Consider the following 25,618-nt stretch of genomic DNA (forward strand, 5'->3'; position numbering starts at 1 on the left):
AAAAGCAACCGACATATTCATAGACCAATCACCATGTAAATCAAATCTTCTTTGTCCATCCAGGACACTTTAATGTTGATAGTAATGAGACAGGATTTATACTAATTGGCAGGCTTGTGAAGGCCTAAGGTTGTTAACTAAATATCAGAATATTTCCTTAGGTAAATCTTCAAATTATTTTACATGATAAAGTCAAGCAGAAGTACCACATGGAATGATAAATCCTGGTTGTCAATGTGACAACATATGGGACCAACTAAGTCCCACGCCACTAGGAATAACTATAACAGACTTTCTTTTCTTGACTGGGTTTCATGGTGGCAGCCCACATAAAAGGGCAAGAAGCAAAAGCTTCTTGCCTGTTTGCCTTCACTCTCTTTGGCAAGTTCATCTACTGTGCTGCTGCAGCATTCTTTTTATCTTATAGTAGAATCTAGTTCATTGAGGGTTCAATAGAGACTGAAGACCAGATACCTGGTGTTTTTGTTGGGAGGTAGTCATTGTTGGACTATCCAAATGGAAGTTTGTAATCTAACCAAATGAATCATTTTAAATATATTTAACATTATAATATTACATGTATAATACAATTATTTTAATATATTCATATACAACTAAATACATTCAATCTATCAGTTCTGTTCTCTTAGATAAACCTACTAGTGTGATTCTACTTACATAAAATTTCTATAATGGTAAAATTCATATTTTCACAATATTCCAAACATATTAAGATAGTATTATTTAGCCTATCCTGAAAATTTGAGAGACATGACCAAGGCAACTCTTATAAATAACATTTAATTGAGGCTGGCTTACAATTTCAGAGGTTTGGTCTATTATGAGCATGGCAGGAAGCAAGGTAGTGTCCAGGCAGACATGGTACTAGAGAAAGAACTTAGAGTTCTACATCTTGACCCATAGACAGCAGAAGGGTACAAGATTCTAAACCTGAAAGAGTTTGACCATAGGAAACATCAACGCACACCTCCACGGAGACACTTCCTCCAACAGGGCCACACCTTCTAATGGTGCTACACCCGAAGAGCCAAGCATGTAAAAACATCATTCTATGGCAGCCATGACTATTCAAATCACTCCAACTTGTGTGAAATTTTTAACCATTTCTGAGATGAAACCATAATAACTACATGATACTCTGTATCCTTTTCCTAGGCCCATGTTAAATATGGAAGTCTCAGGCATATGCTCATCCTAATCATTCATGTTCATTCTTTTATTTTTTTTTTTGACTGACAATAAAGGTTTAGTGGAGAAATAGATATGGTGTACAGAAACATAGGAGACTGTTTTTTTTCTTTTGTTACTGTCCATACTTTATTCCCCTCCTGGTCTACCCTCTGTTCCACTACCCACGCCTCCTCCCACTCTCCAAGTGGATGTCCCCATGACACCTCCAACTCCACTAGACCTCCCTACTCCCTAAGGATCCAAATCTTTCAAAGATTATGAGCATCTTCTCTGACTGAGTCCAGACCCAGCAGTCCCCTTCTGTATATATGTTGGGGTCTCATATCAGCTGGTATATGCTGCCTGGTTGCTGGCTTAGTATTTGAGACATCCTTGGGGTCTAGGTTAGTTGAGACTGCTTGTCTTCCTATAGGGTCACCCTCCTCCTCAGTTTCTTCCAGCTTTTCCCTAATTCAACCACAGGGGTCAGCAGCTTCTGTCCATTGGTTAGGTATAAACATCTGAGACAGTCTTTCAGCTGCTCATTGGGCCTTTTGGAGGGCAGTCAGGATAGGCCCCTTTTTGTAAGCCCACCATAGCATCAGTAATACAGTCAGGCCTTGGGGTCTCCCCCTGACATGGATCCCACTCTGGGCTGTCACTGGACCTCCTTTTCCTCAGGCTCTTCTCCTTTTTTGTCCCTGCAATTCTTTCAGACAGGAACAATACTGGGTCAGAGTTTTTCACTGTGGTATTGCAACCCCATCCCTCCTCTTCATGCCCTGTCTTTCTACTGCAGGTGGACTCTTCATGTTCCCTTTCCCCACTGTCTGGCATTTCATCTAAGGACCCTTTTTTGAGACCTAAGAGTCTTTTACCTCACAGTCTCTGATACATTCTAGAGCCCGACTCCCACCCTCACATCCCCCATCTCCTACCTCGGGAGGTTGCTTATTTTCCATTCTTTCTGCTGACCCTCAGGACGTCAGTCCTGTTCCCACACCCAAAACTTAATCATGTTCACTTCTTCCATTCTCTGTCCCCTTTCTTGCCCAGGACCTTCCCTCCCTCCCAGACCCTCCAGTGACTTCTTTCTTCTCTTTCCAAATGGGACTGAGGTATCCTCACTTGGGCCCTTCATCTTGTTAGCCTTCTTGAGTTCTGTGGAAAGTATCCTGGGTATTCTGTACTTTTTGTCTCATATCCACCTACTGAGTACGTACCATGCATATCCTTTTGAGTTGGAGTTACCTTACTTATGATGGTTTTTTTTCTAGTTCTATTCATTTGCCTACAAAATTCAAGATATCCTTGTTCTTAATAGCTGAGTTGTACTCCATTGTGCAGATGTACCACATTTTCTGAATCCATTCCTCTGTTGAAGGACATTTGGGTTGTTTCTTGTTTCTGGCTATCACAAATAACGCTGCTATGAACATAGTAGAGCATGTGCACCTACGGCATTGTGAGACGTCTTTTGGAACAAAGCAGAGTAAAAGGCAAAAAAAATTAGTTATTATCATTGGTTTAAAACATGGTAACAACAGTTACTCTATTTTAGCGTTTCAAATGAGTCAAAAATTATTTGGATGATATTCAAACAATTAATTTTAAGTTGAGTATTCATGTTATGCTCTCATCCTGAAACTTATATGATTAAATATTACCCAAATAAGATTTAATTTATTTATATTACATAAAAACAAAATTTTTATTCAAATGTTTTTTAAACCCAACAGTATAACATTTTGGTATTCTACTTATTATTCTAATTTGGTGATAATTATATCACATATGCATTTGGCATTGAGGAGGAAATTAGAAATTCACTATATATAATAATGTAAAATATAAATATATAAATATATGTAAAATATAAATTATATATACAATAAATTACAAATAGGTATGCTGGTGATTATTAGATTTTTTTGGAAGAGTATGAGATTAAAAACAGCAAAATATTTAACAAATATTTCATTTTAGTACAACATAATTCAAATTGGAGGTTGTGATAAATTATCATTATATTTTTTGCTCCAAAATAATACAATGATTTATCTTCAAAAATATTTTTGTTTTTAATCAAATAAAACTATTAAAAATGTGAATAACTACTGAAGTCCTTACTCGGCCCATCTTAGCTGGGATGATAGTTCAAGTGCATGTTCTAACACATGCAATACATTCCTATCAGAAGAGCTAGGTTAATAAAACAGGAGCTATGACTCTTGTATACTCAGCCCAGCAAAACAGCATACTAGTCTCCAAGGAAACTATAATATTTTTTCTCTTAGTTCCTCCATTGAGATGATAATAAACCTTTGAATCTCCCACCTAGAAACATTTTCTTTGAGAAGAAACTGCTGGGGTCATTTAAAAAGTCATTTGATACTATGCCAGAGAAAAAAGTTTTTTCCCTTGTGTTGGCTATCAATGGAAGAAATAGCTTTCTTCCCTCTCCTTGCCTCATCCCTATCCCCATCACTCATGCCCTTTATAATGCTCAACAAAAGCATTGCTCAATTGCATCTTGTCTGACAGTGAAGGTACATGGAGTGCCAGTTTTGTTTAAATGAATGGCAGTAACCTTTTTGTTTGACTAACTACTATAGCACCACAGGAATCAGCATTGGCTCTGCTTGTATCCCATCACTTTCAACCCTCGGTGTCTTACAGGTTTTATAAATCACAATCACCTTTAATCTTATAACCATTCAACCTAAGGTCCGTTGTGTAATTCAAGTAAGCAGTTGTATTTTTAAGATAGCTGTTTCAAAAGCTGTACATTAACTGACATGGGAACAAAATATGGTTTCAAGAGAAGAGGGAAAAAATTAGCATCTCAAATCTTGTAATAATAGCTTGCATTGAGAAAACTTATCGATAACTATTTAATCTCAGACACTGAGGAATTCATTTACAACATGCTTGCTAATTCTTATAAAATTCAGGTCAATTCTCATATTTGGGCATATAGTGAGTTAGAAAAATAACTCTGCGTTCATCTATCTACTGCCTTTATTCTTTTTTTTTTGTTTATAAGGTAATATATTCAGATTTTACTTTACGCATTCTATTTCTGTCATACATGTTCATTTTATTAAGAATTGTCAGGGATATTAATAATTAATAGCATCTTACATAAGGCGTTTTGCAGATTTATAGCAAAATTATATATATATACAATATTTACAAATTTGCCCAACTAATATTTAATAAGAGAAATAATACAAAAATTTCCATTAAAGTAACCAATTAATGTGCAGATACTAGTATGCATCAACTGAAAGTGGACAAATTGATGGCATCATCACATAGCCCTATTTTAAAGTTTATTTTGCATAGAGAGGAAAGGGACCTGAATCTTGGGAGAATTCCTTGTTACATCTAAAAGCACCAATGGGGATGCTACCCCATTGGATCTTCTAATATAATAGAAAAGATACATCCCCCAATTCCTTGGGAACTCCTTAGAAAATGGAAATTTCTTAAGTACTGGAAATTGCATATTGAATTAGTTGTTCCTTAACATGAAGGTTAGTGTCCTGGTTAGAGAAAATACTTTCAATAATTGGTCTAAATATTTAGTAGTTAAAGAAAAGGTCAAGGTAATTGTAGCACATTCACATGTCTTGAATAGTCCTAGCCTTTTAGACTTCTGGACTGTATTAGGTATTTGTTGGGTTACTATCAGTAATACACTGCTGTCAATTTATTAATAATGACAATGTATATTTTATTATTTATCCTTTCTATTATTCTGTTCACAGACCATAGGAAGGAATCTACTATTATTGTTTTACTTAATGGATGAAGTATTAGGCAATATATTTTGACTTAACTATACTCAAGGATGAATTTACCGCTCGACCTTCATCAGAACTGTTTCTAGACAGAACTAGAGCGTTTCACCTGTGAACTCACAATGAGTGTGGCAATGTGCACAATTCCTTGCAGTCTCAGGGCAGACAGAACCCCAGCAGTGACTGGGGAGATGTGTGTGCAGTCCCATCCATACTTGGTGGTTATCAGCAAATTATATTTGTTGTGAGAGGGAAAGTCAGTTTCCCTTAAGAGTGTAGCTCTATTAAGTAGACAGTGCTCCATTGGAAGGCCACCAATCCAAGAATATCTTGGAAGAAGAAATGTGACTTGATGTCTTTTTTTCTAAAGAGAACACAAAATTGGGTGGGGTGATTGAGATGGGTTAGATGAATGTGGGTGAATATGATCAGAATACTTAATAGAAAATATTCAGAGGACAAATAAAATATGAGAAAAATAAAATCAAAAATATTAATTTTAAATAAAGTTAATTTTTACCTCATTAAAATATAATTAAATTATTTATTTGCCTTTTCTTTCTCCTCTCTTCTTGCTTTTACCCTTGACATACCAACCTACTTCCTCCCAAATTTCATTGCTGCTTATGAAAGGCATCATCTACCATTATAATTATATATTTCACCCTGAGTTTGATTTTTTTCCTGCAGTCTACTCCTGTTGGGTGTATTTGATTTTTCTGTTGTAGAGCTTTGAGGTGTGCTGTCAAATGTATGCTCTCTCCAGTTTTTTTAATGGAAGCACTTAGAGCTGAGGTTTTCTCTTAGCACTGCTTTCATTATGTCCCATAAGTTTGGGTATGTTGTGCCTTCATGTTTATTAAATTCTAAAATGTCTTTAATTTCTTCCTTTATTTCTTCCTTGACTAAGCTGTCATTGAGTAGAGCATTGTTCAGCAAAGTACACCAGATAGTATTTTTGCTATATTTATTCCTTTACTCCTGAATGAGATAAAAATCACTTTATCATAAAAATCTTATATCAAACCAAGTCCAAGCAATTATACAATTATATATATATATATATGTATATATATACGTATATATATACATATATATATATATGATTCTATAAGATCAGCATATCATAGGAAGATAAGGTAGTATGAATTTTTACTTCTTTTTATTTTTGGTTCTTTTTTTTTTTTTTTTTTTGGAGCTGGGGACCAAACCCAGGGCCTTTTGCTTCCTAGGCAAGCGCTCTACCACTGAGCTAAATCCCCAACCCCGGTAGTATGAATTTTTAATGCCCACCTCAAATCACATACAATATCACCATGTCAAGAGAACTTTAAAATTCTTTCACACACACACACACACACACACACACACACACATATATATATTTCTCAGTGTTTATTTAAAATATACAAATGCAAAATCAGAAATATTATGATTAGAGACTGATCCAGAATTTCAAATTAAACCTCACCTTCACTAAAGATCTTCTACAAGCCTGCAGCTTTAACTAATCAGTGCATGAATGATAGCTTAAAGTCCCCCTGGCTCTGCCACTGTGGATTTGATCACTCATCTTTATAGCTGCCATACATCATTGATTAGGGGCAATCAAACCCATTGCTAATCCCAGAATATCAACGTGAAAAGATTAATCAAACTGTGAAAACCCATAATGATTGTCAGAACCAATGACTTTTTCTGACTTTTAGGAATAGACAGACGTTTTTGAATGAAATTAGTATGGATGGGGAGTAGTTATTCAGTTAAATGCATGCAAGGTAGTTGGACTGAGTTTGAAGAATAAACTTCGCTGCATAGGAGCTGAGCATTTAGCTCTAACACAGTTAAGTTGGCTGACTCATGACCATCCTGAGTGATCACAAATCCGTTATTTCAGTAGCCATTAAATCATTCCTGACAAGTGCTGCAGAGTGAAGCCTATAATTATGGATTAGCACAGGATGCTACAGAAAGAAAATTAGAACGTACAGCTTGCTTTCAAACAAAGAGAAAGGACTAATCATTTCCTTACTACCGTCTTTCATTTTTTCATAAAAATGTTAAAAATATTGAGTAATATTAGGCTTTGGATCAGTATGAATACATACAAATGCACACAGTTGGCAGCATTTACAGGAGCATATGATTCTTTTTTCAATATTCTAACATTTTACATAATGTTAACACAGTACCTCATAAATAGGTATACATTCACATTTTTCATGGAATCTAAACATTTATAAGAAAGCGCGCTCTGTGACTTCCTTCAGTGTTTATGTTTTTGTCTTGTTTTGTCTTTAGTGTATGCACATTTTCAGTCATTTTTATCATGTGCACCCTCAAGAAGAAAAATTTACTTATATCTCATTGTACAGAATTACTCTATTCTCTCCTATTTCCCTTGAATTTCGTATTTCTCCAACATCTTTGGAAGATACACCTCTTGTGTATCATATAGCATAAATTATTTTTGTAGCTATTGGCATGTCATCTTGATGACCGGTTTTACACTGATTAAAAATCAGCAAAGACAATCATAATTTCAGCTGGCAAGGGATATAATTGCTGCACCTGCATTTTCTTCTATGTCCCATTTCTACCTTTAGAACTGTAAAGAAATTCTAATGGACAAAGAGAGAGTATTGTCAAATGAAGTTTCTTACTTTTTTTTCAATGTGTGTACACTCTTTTATTTCTCCATGCCATGTAAGAGCAGGTGCCTAAGTAGGCTAGACAAGAGTTTCACATCCCATCTGCTGAAGCCAGAGTTACAGGTAACTGTAAGTTCCCTAGTGCTAATTCCTGAACTGTGGTCCTCAGTAAGGCCAGCATGTGTTCTTACCCACTGATCGATTTCTCTGGCCCTTCAACTGGAAGTTCTTGATCATATCTGCCTCAATGTTGCCACTTGTTAGGGGACCCACATGAAGACTTAGCTTCATATTTGCTAATATGATAAGTGATAAATGATAAATGAGTCTAGTTCCAACTCCAGCATATTCCCTAGTTGCTGGTCCAGGCTCGGTGAGCCCCCAAGATTCCAGGTTAGTTGACTCTAGGTTTCATTGTGGTGTCCATGACCTCTCTGGTTTGTTCACTTTTATTCCCAACTCTTCCCCAGGAGACCCAAAGCTCTGCCTGATGTTTGGCTGTGGGTTTCAGCATCTCTTTCTATCTGCTCCTGAATGAAGCCACTCGGGGGATAGTTATGCTAGGTTCCTTTCTGCAGCATAGATGTCTATTATTAATAGTGGAGTGGGTCTTGAGCTAGGGCAGCCATTACTTGTCTGTTCCCTCAGTCTTTGCTCCATCTCTGTCTCTACGTATCTTATAGGCAAGATAAATTTTGGGTTGAAGATACTGGGGGTAGATTGACGTTCGCCTCCATCCTCTGGAGGTTCTGCTGCCTTCAGAAGGTAGCCACTTCAGTATTTCTATCTTCCTCTTGTAGGAGTATCAGATGGAGTCATCCCCATATAACCTGTATGCTCCCACATCTCAGGCCTCCAGCTAGTCACCAGGAACTCCACCACCCATTATTAGTCCCAGGCCTCTCCTGCTCCCCTCCCCACATTTGATCAAAGCTGGAACCAACCTAGATGTCCCTCAACTAAAGAATTGATAAAGAAAATGTGGTCCATCTACACGATGGAATACTGTTCAGATACTTTAAAAAAAAGGCATCATGAATATTATTGCAGACAAAACAATGAAACTTGAGAAAATTACACTGAATGAAGTAATCCAGAGCTAGAAAGATACATATAGTATATTTTCTCTTGGAAATGGACATTATCCATAAAGCATTGGAGAACCATGCTACATTCTAGAGACCCAAAGAAAGTGAGTAATAGAGTTCCCAAGGGAGGATGCAGGTTAGGAGAGAGGATAAGGAATGGGAAGGGGAGTAATTTATTTCTAATGAATTTAAGTTTTTAACTTAGCAGACATAACCTGTGTTCCACAGATAGTTCTTACCTGACCTTCCCTACACTTAAATTCAAGAAATTAAAAAAGGAAAAAGCATAAATCACTATATAATGATATTATGCCATTGTAAACATTGTTCATTCCTGGGATTTTCCAGTCAAGGTCTGGAAATTTCAAATCCAGATGTCTGAAATTACGTGGAAGTCCATGGTCTGTGGTCCATCTGACTGTAAAGAATAAGGAACCTACTTTTGATGTGGCTTCAATGATTACAGTTATAACATCATAGAAGGCTCCTGTGATAAGCTCTCCTCCCACCACACCCCCAAAATATGTAACATCCTAGACATGAAGCCATGGAAGAGAATTCTTAAAAATTGTGAGGATGGGGATATGGAACATGAAGAGGCCATTTCTTGTAGTCAGGAAGAAACCCCAATGGAGAGTTAGAGATACGAACCACACACAAAACTTTTGACTAAAAAATGTATCCTGTCTACAAGAAATACATCCATGTGGGATAGAGCAAAGACTGAGGGAATGTCCAACTAATAGCTGGCCTAAATTGAGACCTATCCCATGGGCAAGCACCAATCCATGAAACTACTAAAGATACTCTGTTATGCATACAGATAGGAATTCAGCATGTCTGTACTCTGAGAGGCTCCACCCAGCAGTTGACTCAGACAGATACAGACACCCACAACTAAGCAGTGGATGAAGCTTGGGAACTATTTTGGAAGAAGAGGAGAGAGGATTTCAGGCCCTGAAGTGGATAGGAGCCCTACAGGAAGACCAAAAGAGTGAACTAACATGTATCCTCAGGGCTTTCAGAGTCTGAACCACCAAAGAGTATACACATGATGGACCTAGGCCATCCAGCACAAATGTAGCAGGTGGGTAGCTTGGCCTTCATGCAGGTCCTGAACAAATGGAGTGAGGGCTATTCCTAAAGCTGTTGCCTGTACTTGGGGTGTGTTCTTCTAGCTAGATTTCCTTGTCTGGCCTCAGTGGGAGAGGAAGCACAGAGCCTAGCAAAAACTTGAAGTGCCAGGGTGGGGAGATAGACAGGGGGCGGAGCTCTCATTTGCTCAGAGGAGAAAGGGAGAGGGATAGGGAAAGGATTGTAGGAGGGAGTAACCAGGAGTGGGCAGTGAGTGGGATATAAAGTGAATAAAGTAAAAAATAAAAAAAAATAAAATTTAAAAATTGTGACGAGGGTACTAAAGTCTAGCTTTCCATAATAAATGGCTTTTTGTGGGTCTGTATGTGGGGAAGGACTCTCTTTTCTTTAAAGGGTTAGTCACAGTTTAATCATGTTTCAGGGAATACATGGGAAACACAAACTGGATTTAATGATTTCTTTTTTTTTTTTTTTCCTTTTTCTGGTGTAGGATAGTCATAAGCATGGGACTGCAATCCCTGGAGACCTGGGAAGTGTTCTGGCTGCCTTATGCAAAATTCCCAAATAATCACTAAAAACATGTGTTGGGGAAAAAAGTCAAGAGATGCTAGATATTTCTGAAACCAGCATGTGATGCCTCTCTCCTGTCTTAAGTGCTAATGCTGACCTGAATCCTTGACCTCAGCTCCTGAACATGCGACCACATCCCTACAATGACTGCTGTGACTGTCAAGCTGGGTTCTTTCTGTGTGTTTGTCCTTAGTGGCGATTGTCTTCTTCTTTCCTCTTTTAAATTAAAATGGACTCACAGAATTTTCTCCTTGTTTTCCCTCCAACACTGCTGATGTATGTATGCCTCCTCTTGCTTCCTTTTAAGTTCATGGCCTCTTTTAACTTTAATCTGTATTGTTACAAACATAAACACACACGCATAAACAGGGACACACAGAGATTTTACATATATGCATATATATAATTTATATATATTATAAAGTTTAATATATATTGAATATATATAAATATATTTATAGTTAATTATAATGTACAATTTATATACTATACATATCTAATTTATATATGTATATATGTTATAATATATTTGTTTATATGTATGAATATAATTTAAATATTTTATACATATTATACATAAACACACACATACACAATATTCATCCCTCTTTGTGTGTGTGTGTGTGTGTGCAATTTCGGAGCATACTACCTGGTTCTTGATAACTGATTATGGATTTATCCCTGAAAAGAACTATTTCTTCTGATCTTAGCATTCCTTAGTTGTCTGTATTTATTTGTGTGTGTGTGGTACCACAAAATGGTTCCCTCTTTCTCTGTTACAATTTCTACTGCTGTCCAACTTCCTTAAGTCTTTCCTGGAAAACTTCTATTTTATTGTTATTAGTGAGCTATGTTTTTTGATCTGAGCTGCTTATGTACACATAGGTTTGTGACATTCACTGAGTTATGTATAACCTATTGGATCGTATTTCCAAGGAAGAGATTATTTTTCTCCCTCAGCATCATCTACTTCCAATTAATTGAATATCCTACCTCTGATAAGAGCAATTTCTCCGGATCCCATCCACACTGAAATTTGGACTGAATTAGTCTTGCATAAGTCTTGTGAAAATAGCAAGAGAACAGCATTTCACTTTCTCCTCATCATCCATTGGGTCTTACATTTTTACACTCATCTTCAAAGATCCTTCACCTTAGATGATTGGTAATTGATATAGATGAACTCAGAGTTATAGTAGCCACAAAGTAGAAACCACAACCCACCATATCCAGAAAACTATCTAAACAATGGTGAGAAGGGCAAACATCTATGGGGACAAATGTAAATGTTTACAGTCTGGTTTGACATGGCCATGTAGCAGAACAACAATAAATTTACAAGTAGGGCATACCCTCATAGGACATATGATTTTCTTAACAATGATTTTAGGATTAGGTATGATATCAGTCTTCTGTGGTTGGCATCAGATCCAAAATAATGTGATATTTAAAATATTATGTATTTTTTCATACAATATATTTTATATTCGCATTTTGCTATATCTAAAATAGACGTTATTTTCAATGATGAAGACTTAACACTAACTATGGTGAACAATCAAGGGAGATGGCAATGTTTCAGTTACTTTTAAGGGCTCTCTGATCAATATGGAAGTAACTCATACCTGACACTGGTGTTTTCATTAAATAACAAACATATTCTGCTTGTATGAGAGGATTATGAATTCTAATGATAGTATCACATACTGGGTATGATGAACTTTTAAAATTAATTCAGGAATTTGTTTACTGGTAAGTGATTATATGTTAATTAGCCATTTATCCAAAAGTATATACTATACAGCCCAAGTGATTCTTAATTATTTGCATTGCTCATTTTAGATTCCTAAAGTATTCAATGGGTATTATTCATTCAAACCATCTAGTAGATTTTTTTAACATAGCTATTAAATTTAAGTAAAATATAAAATCTATTTTCACATGTTTAACATGTAAAATTGATAATGTGTGTGTGTGTGTGTGTGTGTGTGTGTGTGTGTGTTGGTTGATTTTTTTTGTAATAGGCCCTAATGTAGCCCCAAGATGGCATCAAGCACACTCTATGATAGTCTTGAATAGTTCATTGCCTGCTTCCACATCAGAATGATTACGGGCATGCTCTGCCATGCCCAACTTTCATTTCTGAGGACTTGCTTTCACTGATACCATATTTTTTCACCATATATATTTTTAGCTGAATATATGTCTCAGTGTTTAAGAGTGCTGGCTGTGTTTTTACTTAAGTTCCATTCCAACACAAACATGAAGCCTTATTCTGACCTCAATAGGCAACCAAAAACACATCGCTTAAGCATACACACACATGAACATACACACACACACACTCACACACACACACACATACACACACACACACGCTCATTCACACACATGTACACACACATACACACATACTCATTCACATACATGCGCACACACACACATCCATTCACACACAATAAAATAAATTTTTACAAAAGTGAAAAGATTATATTCATATATTTTACAATAACATTCTGTATTTTTATGTTGTACAAGAATTTTGTAATTTTATGGTTCAGTGCAGACTATAAAAACTGTAATTATTATAGTTAGTATTTTCTCGGGGTTTATATTGGATTCCCACTATTAGATGACCTTGCATATGTAAGGATAATAGCTTATTTTTTTAAATCGCACAGTTTGGGTATCATAATATGAATTTCTACTGTTTATGATCATTTGTTACATGTCAGCAATTAGCATCATTGTCAACAATGCGGCCCAGTAATTTTACACATCTGTTTCAGTGAATAGAATACCAAATATTTTTCTTTAACTCTCTTGTGTGAAGGGATATAAGATACCAGTTTTCTTTGCTACTGAAGAGTTTAAAAGAATGTAACAAAGACTTTTCAAACTACCCTACTAGGTACAGGTAATAAAATTGCTCAGAGACCCTGATTTTCCTCCTTGTGTTTTGTTGTTCTCCAATCATTTCCATATTTGGTCCACAGGGATGTCAAGTGACATTAAAAGGAACAGTACATTAGCATCATTAAAGCTGGCCTTCAAGGAGTGTGAAGAACTAGTTCTTCCTTTCTCACTCACTTCATTTCTGCTAAGTTTCCAAGTAGAACATATAACTCCTTCTTCCGTCTCTTCTTGTTCTGAAACTAGACAATTGATGCTTCATACAGCAACCATTCCTCATGGGCTTAAAGTTTTGTATTCTTTATCCTTCAGTGAGTTCTGATGACAAACACCAGAGACTCTGGGGAAATCATCCCAGGTGGTGACTCTAGCGAAGGAGAGGAAAATTTGCTCCTAAATGGTGGATTGATTCTGATTGCATGCCTTCTATTAGATGATCCCCTGTCTCGGCAGGATTTTCCTAAAGGATTATTGACTTTTTGTACCAATGTCTCAGACCAACAACCTGTAAATCATATGTCAAAGACCAGAGGAAGCTTATTTCTTTGGAAAGAAAGAAACAAACTCAGATTCCTATACAGAAAATTGAAACCCCAATTATTGAATTTTGAGAAACAGAATTAACAGAATTTTGCCTCCTATTCCAGCCAAAAATTAAGATGCTTTTCCAGGATAAAAACTGTACTTTGCTACAAAAATTGTCTTAAAATATGTTGCCAAGCTTTACTTCAAATTTTACATAAGAATTTATTTTCATTAATTTTATTTTTATTCATTTTGACATATGAACTATTCTTCCCGGAAGAAAAATTATTACTAGATATTCAGGAGATTTTTAGATTTTTCTGAATTCTAAATCATATTTTAATAGAAAATTATGTTTGATGGGTTCAGTATTTCTACTCAGTTTGTTAAGGGATACTTTGGCAAAAATAACAAACATATGTATACAAATTGGGCAATGTGCTGTGGCTAATACTGAAATTTGTGTACCCTATAAATATGGTCACAGAGGTTAAGAATGCTAATCTACTTAAGAGCGGCCCCTGTCTTTGCCCTTCTGACATACAATCCTTCACATTTTTTATTTATTTATGGTCAAATGAGAAGCTTCTCTCATAGCGTAAGTATTGAACAGTTGATCCTTAGTTTTAGTTGGTGTGTTATTTGGGGAATTATGACTATTATATGTGGTGGAGAAGTTAGAAGTACATTGCTACAAGTTGACTTTCAGAGTTCATAACCTCCACATTATACCTCTTCACTGTCTCTGTTTTATGTTAGTGGCTGAAGATGTAATGGCCCAGCTTCCTTACCCATTTGACTGCTGTTGTACTTCCCCCACCATTATGGACTCTCCTCCTGGGACTTGAAGCCACAATAAACTCGTTTTGATCTACATTCCTCTTGCTGTAGTATTTTATTACCAAGGCAGGAAACTAATACATTACCTTTATTTTACATGCCCTACTTTTATCCTGAAAACATGAGTAACTCATAGTTTTCAACAGAGTCCCTAGCCATATCACACATACTAAAAAGTTAAATTTTGAATGTGAAACATATCAGTAAGAGACCATTTGCCACTCCCCAAACTGCAAAGAATTAAAAAATATCACAAAGCTGAATACAACCTTTGCTTCTCTACACCAAGACACACAATGAATTCTTGTCTCCACAATATGCCTATGTCTCTTTCCTATATCTGCTGCTCATTAGACAATTTTTCCTACATGCTATTCTCATTTTCGAACAATGCCACAAATATTAAGATAAAGTGGGGATTCAAGAGTTTGAGAGTAAAGTTCTTATTTCTGGACATTAAAAATGTTGAAGGAAAAGCTTTATGATCTGTACAAATGCTTAGCCATTAATGTTGTGGCAAATGACAAAAACAGAAAAGACAATGAGAATCCTCATTGTAAATGAGGAAGATGCCTTCCATTCTAATATGTCTCATTGTCTTTTATCCCATGTCATAGACTTCACAGTGACTATAACAAATGTGGCCAGAAAAAAATTCATACTATCCCCTCATTTAGGTACCACTGATAAAATTCAGCAATGTGTGTGTAACTGATTTGTTCCACAGCTTTCAGAAAACACCAAACTCAGTAGGAATCTTTATATTGGTATTCTAGATTACAGAACATAAATAATAATAAACAACATAATAAATTGTTGTTTCAGCTACTCAGTTTGTGGTATTTTGTTATAACAGCCCACAAAAGTTAATGAAGTTAATATCATTGAGTAAATGAACTACCCTCAGTCTTTTATAAAATCCTGTTACACCAAAGATTAAAGTATAAGTGTTCTAAGTTATCTTTCTAACCTCTCTTGTTGGAGATTGATTTCAATATCTACATCTCTAGCTGAAATAGATGCTAAGCAATATTACACATATTGTTCAAGGATTGCCAATAAAGGTGAAGGAGAGTAAGTGCAAAAGAGTCAGCTATCAGCGATTGGTTCTTGCCCATGAGATGGATCTCAAGTTGGACCAGTCATTGGGTAGCCATTCCCTCAGTTTCTAGAACATATTTGTTCCTGCACAGGTGTAGGCATGCAAGAACCAATCCCTGACAATATTAATGGTACTCGGTTATGCTTGCTGACAGGAACCTCCCATAACTGTTCTCAGCACCTGACCCAAACAGATGAAAAGACGCACACCCAAACATTAAGTAGGAAATGTAGTATAAGAGTTGGGAGAAGGACTAAGGAACCCAGAAGAAATAGGGATATTACAGAAAGACCAAGAGTGTCCAGTTAACCTGGACACTTGGTGGTTTCCAGAAACTGAACCACTAAACAAGAGCATCTAAGGGTTGGACCTATCCATCCTGGCATATATATATAGCAGATGTGTAGCAAAGTGTTTATATGCCCAACAACTGAAGCAGGGACTTACTCTGACTCTGTTGGCTGTCTGTGGATTCTGCTCCCCTAAATAGGCAGACCTGATTGGCTTCAGTGGGCAAGGAAGTGCTGCAGTAGTATGAGGTGCCATGAGTCTTTCTGCAGTAAAAAAAAAAAAATGCCAGGTATCTCTTAAATTATTGTCAAAACAATTTTATGCACAAGGGTTTTCCACAAGACAATTGTTGATCAGACATAGCTGATAATTCAAAGAATGTGAAGTTCTAAAAGACCCTTGCTTCTCTAGTCTCTGACAAGAAATTGTCACTTGTCTGAATATGCCAGTAGAAAGGGATTTCCTGTGACAATGTCCTCCTGGGTACAGTGGGCTGACCCATGAAACTGCCACTAATTCCTGTGGAGGGAAAGCCTGCCAACGTGGAGGCACTTTCCATAAAGACCTTGGTCACCCTGTCTGTATTTACCCTGCTGAACAGGCTGGAAGGTTCTATGAGACAGATCACCGTTAGTATGCTTCCAGCCCTTGCTATAATGGGGCTGTGTGCCCAGATAGAATCAATGGCCACTCCTGCTTTTGTGTGCCTGAATACCAAGGCAGGCATTGTGATTTGGAATTGGGTGAATGTGTTTCTGATCCCAGCATGAATGAGTCTGTATGCCTCAATGAGATAGGAAGATACATGTGTGTTTTTCTTCAAGAGAATTCTCCGGGAACTGTGAGTTGGAAATTGATGAATGTGGATCCCAGCTGTGTCTACATGGTGCCTTGTGTCAGGATGCTCTTTGTGCTTATTTCTGTAACTGTGCTCCTGGATTCCTTGGAGACCACTGTGAACTCAACTTTGATGCACGTGCCAGTCAGCCATAACCCCAATGAAGTCTATGCATGAATGCAGGAGACAGCTGCTATTATGACTGCATAGGTAGTAGGTACTCAGGGACACACTGAGACTTTGTGCCTCTTTGTTGGTTAACGCCCTGTCACAACATGTAAAGACACTGTTGACAGCTATATTTGTCACTACTAGCCTGGATGCTCAGGTGACCTATATGAGACAAACATAAATGAATGCAGTAGCAATTCCTACCTATTTGAGGGCAGTCTGTCGAGATGTTCTCAGAGGATCAATAGGGACACATTGCAGGCTTGCCTTCCTACTTCAACTACCTTGGAGTCTCAGGCTACGTTTGTATCTGTCAGCCTGGATTCACAGAGAGGAACTTAGCAAAACTGTCCTCTGAGAACGTCTACTTCATAGGTGTCTGAAATGGATGGAGAGACCCAGTAACGTGAGACAAACTCAGGAAGTCATCTAAAAGAGTTGAGGAAAGACTTGAGTAACCTGAAGGGGATTGGGACTCCACATGAAGACCAGCAACATCAGCTACCATATGCAGCAGATGTAGCAGATATGTGGTTTGGTCTTCATGTGGGTTGCCTGACAACTGGAGTGGGAGCTTATCCTGACTCTGTTGCTCTGACTGTAGATCCTGTTCTCTTAAGTGAGATGCTTTGTCAGACCTCAGTGAGAGAGAATGTATGTAATTCCATAGTCAATGGAGTTTCCAGCATGGGTTGGTACCCAGGGTGACAACTCCCTATTCTCAGAGGTGTATGAGGGGAGACTGGAAGGAGAATGGGGGAGGGGGATGTGATTAGAATGTAAAGTGAATAAGTTAGTTAACTAATAGAAAGGAAATATTTAAAAATACTCAAAGATCTACCTGATAATAGAAGATGTTAGAATACAGAAGTGAAGGGCCTCCTCCCACATGGTGGTCCCACTTTATTTATTTTCTTTTAAATCATTACATCATTTATTTACATGCACATATCTTTTTGTGTTTGTATGTACTTACATGTGGGTTTCAAAGAGGCCACATGGAAACATCTGGATTCATTGATCTTGGAATTACAGGTGATTTCACGCCTTCTGCATCGAGCATTGCAAAATAAACTCACGATCTCTGCAAGACCAACAAGTCGTAAATGCTTAACCATTTATCCAGTGCCCTGCAATTTACTTTTAAAAATGTATTATTTAACAATTTCATCCATATATCTATTCTAGCTATGCACAAATCCATATTTTCTTATCCTCCCCTTACATTCTTCTTCTTCTCCTCCTCCTCCCCCTCTCCTCCCCTCCTCCTCCTCCCCTCCTCCTCCTCCTCCCCTCCTCCTCCTCCCCCCCTCCTCCTCCTCCTCCCCCTCCTCCTCCTCCTCCTCCTTCTTCCTCCTCTTCTTCTCCTCCTCCTCTTCTTCTTCTTCTTCTTCTTCTTCTTTTTCTTCTTCTTCTTCTTCTTCTTCTTCTTCTTCTTCTTCTTCTTCTTCTTCTTCTTCTTCTTCTTCTTCTTCTTCTTCTTCTTCTTCTTCTTCTTCTTCTTCTTCTTCTTCACAAGTCCCTGGCTCACAATAAGTTTTGTTATTCTCTTACTGTGACCTATTGGTCCTAGTCAGGGCCATTCCTATGGTGTGGTCATGAATATGATGCCTCTTTTCCACTGGAGTATGAGTAAATCACCAGAGGCTTCATCTCTGAAAGTGATGAAAACCCTCTCTCAGAACTTCTTTATCAACATTAATTCCCTTGGGTGGCAAAGTTTCCTATGACTTGCTTCCCCCAACCATGACTGAAAAAAAACATTAAAATAAAAAATAATTAAAAATAAAAATTAAATAATCAAAAAATTAAAAAAAATAAACGTAGAGAAGGCCAGAGTAGAAGGAGAGGAGAATGTAAAAGGATATTTCAGGATAAGGCCCACTCCAGCCTTCAAAACAAACAAATAAACAGAAAACAAATTAATACAAAAAAAACTAACCACAACTTAAGAATATCATTAGTAAGCAGACACTTTCTGAAAACGTCACCAGTTTCCTACAATTTAAATGTAAAGAAAATTACAACAGCCCATACCAAAAACTGGGCAGGTATCATTAAAAAACTTAAAATGGTTCTACAGAAACTTAAAATACATCTGAAGAACATATGATAGTCAGCTAATGCAGGAAGGAGTCACAGAAAGTGTCTTCAAGCTGTTATGTGAAGTAGGGGCACTATTATGTAGGTAAGCCAAAAGTTAACTATTTGAGTCCTAGAAATCTTGAAAAGAAATGCTAGGGATGATGGAGTACTCTGGCAATAATTGCGCTTGGAAACATGTAATAATGAATTGTGCTTGGAGATTTGATATAGGTGGAGCGCTGTGGCATGTTAGTAAGGCAAAATAGACTTTTTTGTGTTTTCTAACAAACAAACAAAACCAAAGATGAGTACTGCACCTGCTGGACTGTGCCTTCCAGTCTTTACATGCAATTGTAAACATGGATGCCTGTGAAAACTCACAGGAAAAAAAAAAGTGGGCAACTGCATACTTCAGTGAAATAACCATAAAAACTTTGTGTCCTATGTGTTGACAGGCAGACAGTCAAAAGTCACTATAATTTCTGAAAAATCAATATCACTAAATCGAATTTCAGAAATCTTCATCTTGTAAAAGTAAAGAGTATGTGCTAACTTAGCCCATGTCCACAGAAACTGTTCAGTTGATTGTCCTCGTGTCATCACAGGAGTGGAGGGGAATAAACTCTCTACGTTTATATGTACTTCCAACATCATACTTATAGTACAAGAATGCAGGAGGTCAGCAGATAACACCGTTAAGCAAATACATTTACTTCTGTTTTATGGTTCAATGTTAGTCTTTCATGCACCTTGAAAATATTTAACAAGAGAGCTATAATGACCCTAATACATTTATAAAAGCAATTCTGAACAATAATACATGTTTCTGGGAAACAGTCTCACAATTCAAGGACAATGTCCCCATAGCAAGAATAAGTGTGACATTTTAAGGTAGGAAGCAATTAATTGATAGTAGATAATATTTCAGTTGTAAGTTTTGCAAGATATGACCCAGAAAGATAAGAGGACACAAGATAATGTAGGACCTTGTCATCAACCTTGAATTTTATCTTGAGGAAAAGGTGGCAATTAGTTTAAAACTATACTATTTCATATTTTTTCATTAATCTTACAATCTCAGATATTGTCTTTGTACCTGTTTATATTCACACACGTAAGCATTTTTGTGTGTGTTTGTGTGTGTGTTGTGTACATATTTATGTGCATATATATATCACTATAAAAGTAAACAAATGTATAAAATGCTGAAAATGGATTTCGTCGAAGGAAATTATATTTTAAGCTATCCACATTAAAGGTAGTATTAAATGTACTCTTTTATTTTGTTCTTCTAGCAAATTACATGGAAGTATTTTGTCCCTAAGGTTCATTATTTTATATAGTTCTATTATTATTCCTATTTTTCTCCCTTCTGTAGCAAAGAGAAATGGTTATAAAACATTGCTAATGACACAAATGCAGTTAAATGTATGATCTACTAGACTAATAACATCTAATGCATTCCATTTGTTTTTATCAAAGAACCCTTTCTTATTTTGTTAGGCTTTATAGAATCTAAACATTGTAAAATCACAAAGCAGACTAACTAGTTTCTGTTTACTGACTATAAATACACATTTAACCTTTAAGTTCTTCATCGAATTGTGCAAATGTCTACTATTAGAATGTGAGAATGTGATCTTTTCACTGAGGTAAATGGTAATATTTAAAACTTCATGATTTTATGTAACATATTGATATGTATTGTATCAAATCATTAGAATGTCTAGACCCTGAGGCCTCCTGCTCTATATGTGGTCTGTGATTTCATAACACTGTGTGTTGCCTGCTTTTGCTAGTTGGCTAATGTTACTTTCTCTGGGTTCATATTCATTTCTGTTGCCTTTCTGACCTTCATGCACATAACTATTTGAGAGGCATGTTATTTCAGTCTCTTATTTATTTCAGGATTCCTACTTAAAACATGGAAAGAAAACATCAGTAAATAAAGATTATTTCCCCAGAATTGGGTTCCTTTGTTGTATGACTATTTTTCACACTGAAAAAAAAAGTTCCTTACTATAGAACACAAATCTTGTCCAAATAAGAAAATTTGGACACATGCTAGCTTTCCATAAACATATGCATAGATGTTAAACGAAGGAAGCTTTTACTACCTTCTTGATTTCATAAGTAAGTATGTATACTGACAAAAATATTTTCTAAATAAAAGAAAGAATGTGTTTCATTATGTTTCAGTTAAATTTTCCTGCAAAAAAATCGTAGCAAACTTGGTTTCTCACATCCTAATGTTTTGTCTTGTTCACTGTTGACTGGATTGTGCATGTGACTCCTCTGTGTAGCACTGGCCATGAACTGCAAACCACCACCACCACAACAACAAAAATTGACTGTCCTTTTTGCTCAGTATTCAAGAGAGGGAGATGACAATGGAGAAAGAAATACCCTGAGAACTAGATTTGAAAGACCTTTCAGGTTGGAAGCCTATTTTTATTACAGATTCAGGATCAAGAAACATGAAAATAGATTTCATCACCTCATGAAAAATGAATTGAATTCATTAGTAATTTCTGAAATCTACTAAGCTGCATTTCTCTGTGTGAAACACAAATGACTCTCAACATTGGATTCAATCTCAGTAAAATGCACCCGTGTATGCGTCTTCGGGAAATACCTTTAGACTGTTCAGCACTGAGAGAGCCAACATGCATAGTGGGAAATTTCCTTCCTCTTACACTTGTCTCACAACTTTTTCCAGTCCTTCCCATTCGGATATCATCAGGGAAGTTTCTTCCCACAGTGGATTCGAAGATGACTTTATACAGAGGGTGAGAGAACTGGGTACACTCAGTCTAGTCGTTAATAGAATGTCTCCATTAAATTTCTCTCCAAGAAGCTCAGGGAAACTAACACAAGAGGAAGGTAGAGAGAAGTTAAGAGTCAGAGGATCTATGGAGAATAGTAAGAAAACAAGCACGTCTAAGTCAAAATAGGCAAAACATCATGTGAAGACACAGGAACTGAAGCAGTATGCATAAAGCCTGCACTGATCTTCTTTATGTGTGCCACTCTTATATGACGGCTTCTAGTGACTTTATGGAATTCCTGAGAGTACAAACTCATGGGTCTCGGAACATCATCTTCCTTTTAAACTCTCTTCTTTTGTTACCATTCTTTCTTGTCAAACTTCAACATGAAATATTTTGATTTTAACTAATTCTATTTCTCTTGTTATATTTTTAATGAATGAATAAACTAATGAATAAAGTGGCTACAGAATATAGCCGCTGGCGTAAATGTTATCAACAAAATTGTAATTTACACATGCTTCTAGAGGAAAAAAAATCAGGGTTCTCCAATGAGTGACACTGGATATATAACCACCAGTTCAGGCTCATGTTCAAGCCCAGTTGGCCAATATAAAATAGTTCCAAGGTTGTAGGTTTTTATTGCTTGTTTGTGCTCTTGGTTTAGGGGTGTTGCTTATTTTGGTAGTTTTGTTCCTGTCTTTGAGAGAATAATGGAAATTGGGTAGGTAGGTAGGAAGGTGGAGAAAATGTGGAAGGTATTGGAAGAGGGGAAGAATTTAATCAAAATATTTTCAAAAGAAAAAAAAAGAAAGAAGTAAGAAAAAGTCAAAACTCTACTGTCACTTATCTTCCTTGTGGTCTCTAAACTAGGTTTTTGAAAAACATGATCATGAAGAGATACATATGCATTTCCCCAATTGAATACATTGATGAAATAATTTAGTATCATTCTTCTGTTTTAAAATAATGTTCCTATTGTATTTCATTTTCATTGGCTATTTTCTTTATCTACATTTCAAATATTATTTGCTGTCCCATATTCCTCTCTGAAACCCCAATCCCATTTTCCTGCCCACCGCCCACTCCCTTGCTCCTACCCATCTTGGAATTCCCCTACACTGGGGTGTCAAAACCAAGGACCTCTCCTCCCACTGATAGCCTATAAAGCCATCCACTGCTACTATGTGGCTGGGACCATGGGTTGCTACATGTATTCGTTTTTGTTAGTGGTTTAGTCCCTGGGAACTCAGGGGTGTCTGGCTGATGATATTGTTGTTATTCCTATGGGGTTGCAAACCCCTTCAGCTCCTTCTGTCCTTTCTCAACTCCTCCATTGGGAACCCCATTCCCAGTCCAATGTTTGGCTTCGAACCTCTGCCTCTGTATTTGTCAGGCTCTGGCCGACTCTCTCAGGAGACATCCATATCAGGCTCCTGTCAGCATTCACTTCTTGGCATCTGTAACAGTGTCTGAGTTTGGTGGCTGTATGTGTGGTGGATCCCCAGGTGGGGCAATCTCTGGATGGCCTTTTCTTCAATGTCTGCTCCACATTTTGTCCCTGTACCTCATCCTGTGAGTATTTTGTTTCCCCTTCTAAGAAGTACTGAAGCATCCACACTTTGGTCTTTCTTCTTCTTCAGTTTCATGTGGTCTGTAAATTGTATCTTGTGTGTTCTGAGCATTTCCTGCAGGCTGGAAAGGATGAACATTCACCTGTAGGGAGCCATTCTGAGCTATATAGTCACAAAGGATGTGGGGAGCGGGTGTGGCAGCAGTTCCAAGATGGTGCCCGGGACTGCAGTTAAGTCTCATGACTAGCACCTGACTTCCTCACACACCTGAAACTAGCCATGTCCATTGTGAGAGCTGCACAGGCGCACCATGATGCAAGATCAGGCCATGTGACATGGACCTATGAACTGCAACTGAGGAGGCAGAGTTGAGGGAGGATATAAGGGAGTGTGCTCGGGGGCTGGGAAAAGGGGAAGAAAAGAAAAGAGAGATTGCTGCTTGAATGTAGAAAGGTTCCTGAATAAACTGCTCTAGAAGAACATCCTGGTGTTGCTCCTTTCTGAGGGATGGAGTTGGAAGCGACATTCAATCCCAGCACTTACAAGGATGTACCAAGTGGATGTTGATGAATTGGAAGCAAACCTGGTCTATAGAGTGATGTCATGGGCATCCAAGATTACACCGTGAGGAGCTGATTCTTAACAAATGCTGTGGGATCTGGAGAGACGGTTCAGTTGATAATAGAATTTGCTCTAATAGCAGAGGTCTTGGGTTCAGTTCCCAGTACCTACCAGTTTGGGTGTTTCATAAGTGTTTATAACTACAACTCTAAAGGAACTGGCAACCTCTTCTTGCCTCTGTGGGCTTTGGATGCACACACCATGGCAGCTACATTAAAATGAACATACAATATTTGAAAAATTTTCCAAAGATACATGCACTCCAAAATTGATTGAAACTATGAAAAAAAATCAGTTTTTCAGTGTACCACATAATTACTATATCTTTTGGAAACTTCAGGAACTTGCTACTTATTCTAATCATCAAATCCTAGGAGTGATTTAAACGTTATTTAAAAGGCTATATTTCATAAGAATTATTTAAAAAACTTTATTTGCAGTCCCACCAGGAGAGGGAGAGAGGCTTTGTTCAGTGACAAGGCACCTCGCCGGACATCACCAGACACCTGGGCCTCTTGTAGGCACTGTGCTCACCCAGGCCTGCAGAGGCAACCAAAGCCGAATAAAATTTCTGACCTACACAGGACCCAGGAACCAACACGCAGCCAGTGACACAGGTTCTTTCCTGTCGGAACCAGTGCCCTAGCAGATCGAGGGTGTTGTCTGTGCACCCACTACTACAGCACCCAGAGGAAGCCCAGGTCCTTTAACATGCCCAGCATCAGAGGTAAGGAGGCCACAACAACTGTCCCAACACCCAGAGTAACTGGGAACCCTCAGGATCCAGGGACACAGGAATCAACACGTAGCCAGTAGCACAGGTTATTTCCTGTCAGAGCCAGTTATTTCCAGTGCCCTAGAAGATCCTGGGTGTTGGCTGTGCACCCACTACTACAACACCCAGAAGAAGCCCGACTCCCTTGTGCTCTGAAAAACCTAGGATCACAGAAGAGGCCATAACATCTACCCAATTATCCGTCCCAACACCCTGAGTAACTGGGTCCCCAAATGCAGGAAGCCCCTCACAGCCAGTCACACCACTTGCTCCTTCCAGTCTGAAGCAGTGCCCTGAGCCGAATTTGAATGTGGGCGCTTGCTCCACACCGTGTACCACAACACACAGAGGACTCCCAGGAACTCTAACACCCCGAGGATCAAAGGTGTTCTGAAACACCCAGAATGACAAAATCAGAGAGGAAGTTCATCTCCCAGGAGACTAGACACAACCAGAATTTCAGAATCACAGGATCCCAGAATCATAAGATCAAAGAGACAGCTGGACTCTGAGGAGTTCTGACATAACCAGACTCACAGGAGGGATAGGCTACAGTCAGAGACAGCAAGGGCAGGTAACACTAGAGATAACCAGATGCCTAGAGACAAGCACAAGAAGATAAGCAACAGAAACCAAGGCTACTTGGCATCACCAGAACACAATTCTCCCACTGCAGCAAATACAGGATACCACATCAAACTGGAAAATCAAGAT

The 25,618-nt window shown here is 37.6% G+C and overlaps 1 pseudogene; it reads left to right on the forward strand.

Moving 5' to 3' along the window:
* Positions 1-17,464, forward strand: part of LOC116911973 — a 115,820-nt pseudogene extending 98,356 nt beyond the window's left edge.
* The last annotated feature ends 8,154 nt before the right edge of the window (positions 17,465-25,618 follow it).

The sequence above is a fragment of the Rattus rattus genome, chromosome 11, assembly GCF_011064425.1.
Source record: "Rattus rattus isolate New Zealand chromosome 11, Rrattus_CSIRO_v1, whole genome shotgun sequence".
NCBI classification, from domain to species: domain Eukaryota; kingdom Metazoa; phylum Chordata; class Mammalia; order Rodentia; family Muridae; genus Rattus; species Rattus rattus.